Genomic DNA, 3,908 nt, shown 5'->3' on the forward strand with positions numbered 1-3,908 from the left:
TTCTATTTCCCCTCCCGTCTTCATCTTCATCCCTATTCTTTCCCAATCCATCATTGACCAATGATTTCTCTAAAGTCCAAATGCTAGTTGATTCACCAATGACCTTGTGTCAGATGAATCAACCTGAGCTGGATTGAGATAAGTCCATCCCACCTCTATTTTTGTGTGTGGTATGTTTTAGGAGCTTGGTTATTAAAACTAAGTCTTTAATATGCATTAACACCAATATATTTTATTTCCCGGCCTGAGATAGTTGTGACTTCTATATAAGTCCAATTACGATTGCTTAACATAGAGCTAAATTTGTCCCACAAGGCATAGCATTCTAGTAAGTAAGATTGTAAGTCTCCCATTATTCATGGCATTGTGTGAAGACTTGACCTTTTTTCCATTCATGAGAGCTAATGATATACTTGTAGATTTATCCAAGTTGGAGCCCTTCTCATGGATGATATCTTGGTCCATGACTTCATACTTGTGAATGGATGGTTGAGTGTTCTCCAAAGAATGGCTTAAACAAATAAACTCTTCACTAACCTTTAACTAACTTTTCATTGATATTTCTTTAATTTCAAGTGATTTACTTAATGCAGTTTAAATTTCAGTACTTTTATCATTCATTACCATTTACATTTCATGCAACTTGTTTATGTTTCAGTCTTTTATTTTTTGCTCACTTGAGCCATATCTTATGATTGTATATATTATGTACTTGTGATCTTTGTTCTGTTTGTGATCTTAGGACCTTAAAATACTTAATAACAACAAAAACTCTAAAAACATATGTTGGTGGACTGTTGGACTTGATCTGAACTTTTGGACTTAGAGTAGGCAACTTCCTTATGCTTTGAGGACTTGGCAAATGCCATCATTTTGAGATTGGGCTTTCATTGACAGTGCCTTTCATCTGACACAAGCTTGTGGATTTATTTTAAGTTCATCTGTCATTTTGTCTTTGTGCTTGATTGTTATGATATTATTATTGTTGATTGTCTGATGATTGTTTTTGAGAATTTGCCAAGGAATATTTTCATCTGATACATTGGAAGATATCGAAGACTGCCTGCTATTGGAGTGCTTGCTTGGATGTTATGGTTATCTTTATTTGATACCTTGGTCTTCATGATTAATTACTTGGATATTGGTTATGCTTTTTTGTCTGGTCAAAAGTCCGAGGGAAATGGGTTTTTATCTAGACATTCTTATCTTGTGGATTACATCCCATTGGTCAAATCTTTCCAACTCATAACTTTTAATTTCTCTCTAGGGTAGTCTCTTCATCTCCTCCCACTTCTTTTATTTCAAAATCTCTCCCTCTTTTCAAAAACCTTCTTTGTTTGTGTTTTCAATTTAGACATGTTTTAATGATTAGAAACTTTGGCCTTATGCCATTGAATTTTTTAAAACTTTTTCTTAAATAAAATTGTAAATGAACTTAACTATACTGACTTTAATTTCAAAATACAAAAAGAATTAACAACCACATTCAAATCTTTGGTCACTTTTGTGCCTTTCTCTGTTAAACTTTTTGTGTGCAAGACTTTTAGCTGAAAATGTGTTTGCTAAAACTTGAATGTGGGAATGAGAAAAAGAATTCATTAATTATACTTTTATGTTTGACAAGACCTTCGGTCTTATACCTATGTGCCATAGATTATAGGCAAGGGGGTTGGTTACACAGAGGGAATGTGTTAGCACACAAAGTATCCTAGGTACTCCTTTATGTTTGTACTTTTCCCTTTCCCTTTGGAAACAAATAAGGCACGGTGGTGACTCTGATTTTTCAATTGATGTCGGGTTTATCCATAGCTCGATGGTCACAAATGCACCGTTACAGATAGACATGAAGCATGCCTATTAATGACTGAAGTCCATGAAGGTTCCTTTGGTACTCATTTCAATGGACATGATATGGCAAAGAAGATGTTGAGAGCAGGTTACTATTGGCTAACAATGGAATCTGACTGTTGCAAATACGTGAAGAAATGCCACAAGTGTCAAATCTATGCAGATAAGATTCATGTTCCTCCGACACTTTTAAAGGTCATTTCTTCTCCCTGGCCCTTTCAGAAGTTGTAGAACTGGTTACCGCAGATTTGATGTAGAAGTTTAAACTTTGGCTCCCTTCGAATGTAGACTATGTGAAAGATGAGTATGTTGTGATTGGTATGTGTGATGATGATTTTTTATTCGTATATGTATCAGGCATGACCATATTTGATGAGGAGAATAAGGAAGATGTTTGGAGAAAATTTTGGAAGCTCAATGTCCTGAGAGAGTCAAGTACTTTATGTTTTGGCACATGACAGATTGCTCACAAATTACAATAAAACCAGGAAGGGAATGAGACATGTTATGTGTAACCTATGTGGTAATGCTTGTGAAACGACCATGCATGTTATTAGGGAATGCCCTAAAAACCATGCAAATTTGAACTAATATGGTTCCTAACCGTATATCAATTTTTTTTTTCATGTAGAGCTAGGAGTGTAGATTTCTTTGAATCTCAATGTAATAAGCAACTAGAGAAGGGATTTGAGTAGCTATTGGACCATGGTGTGTCATTGCTTTTGGACAAGGCATAACAAGGAAGAACATGACGAGTCGTATCAGAGACCTTATAATCTAGGGCACCTTTTCTACCAGCAACTAAGGAGTGTGAGACTACCATGAAGAATATAACAGTAATGGAAGGAGCTAGATCAGTTTGCATGATTGATTGGAGGCCTCCTAAAGATAGTATGCTAGTAATGGAAGGAACTAGATTAGTTTGCATGATTGATTGGAGGCCTCCTAAAGATAGTATGCTGAAATTAAACATGAATGGTGCTTGTAAGGATATTAAGACAACTAGATGTGGTGGAATTAATAATAATAATTAAAAAGAATTAATAATGAAAATTCAAAAAAAAAAACTTTTAGCAGTATAAAATAATACTAAAATTATTTTCAATACACCTTTAATTAATATTATTTTTATTATTTTCCAAAATTAAACACTATAATCCAAAAGAGAGAATTAAAACTACAAATACATCAATTTAGGGATAGTAAAAATTTTATTATTTTCCAGATTTAGTGCAGAATTAAAAACTTTTTTTTACTGTCAACTTTATTTTCAATACACCTTCAATTAATATTATTTTTATTATTTTCAATAGCAGCATAAAATAATACTAAAGTTATTTTCAATAGATCTTTAATTAATATTATTTTTATTATTTTCCAAAATTAAAAACTATAATCCAAAAGAGAGAATAAAACTACAAATACATCAATTTAGGGATAATAAAAATGTCATTATTTTCCAGATTTAGTGTTTTTGATTTAGTGTAGAATTAAAAACTTTTTTTTACTGTCAACTTTATTTTTAATACATCTTTAATTAATATTATTTTTATTATATTATAAGGATATTTTATTAGAAAAGATCGAAAAATTATTTTATATATATACCACACGACCGCGATGGGACTCGAACCCACAATCTCCCGCTCCGGAGGCGAGCGCCTTATCCATTAGGCCACGTGGTCTTTTGATGTAGTGTATGTATTATTAACAGATATTTTGATAATATTAAATACTTCTTTCTTCTTATTATTCATACCTACCCAAACAAAAAAACTTTGAATCCTTCATACTTACCAAATAAAAAACCTTTTATTACAAAATTCCTATTTTTACTACGTACAAAAAATATGTACATTCTTCTTACTTCATTAAGTGTCATATCAAATTATGAAGTTTTAAAACATTGTTTAAAAGTTTAATAAGAGGCAACTTTGACGATAAAAGAATAAAAGAAAATGTAGTATTCCATTCTCTTATAAAAAAAAAATTCATCGAACACAATTTATTGAAAGAGTGGAGAAATGAGGAGGGACTTTTGAGGATTTAAAATAAATTTG

At 31.9% G+C, this 3,908-nt stretch overlaps 1 non-coding gene across 1 annotated transcript; it reads right to left on the reverse strand.

Annotated features, from left to right (window-relative positions):
* Positions 1 to 3,460: 3,460 nt before the first annotated feature.
* Positions 3,461 to 3,533, reverse strand: TRNAR-CCG (transfer RNA arginine (anticodon CCG)). Its single transcript has one exon. It is a non-coding gene; the product is annotated as a tRNA-Arg (tRNA).
* Positions 3,534 to 3,908: the final 375 nt, after the last annotated feature.

The sequence above is a fragment of the Lathyrus oleraceus genome, chromosome 4 (assembly GCF_024323335.1).
Source record: "Lathyrus oleraceus cultivar Zhongwan6 chromosome 4, CAAS_Psat_ZW6_1.0, whole genome shotgun sequence".
In the NCBI taxonomy this organism is placed as follows: Eukaryota; Viridiplantae; Streptophyta; class Magnoliopsida; order Fabales; family Fabaceae; genus Lathyrus; species Lathyrus oleraceus.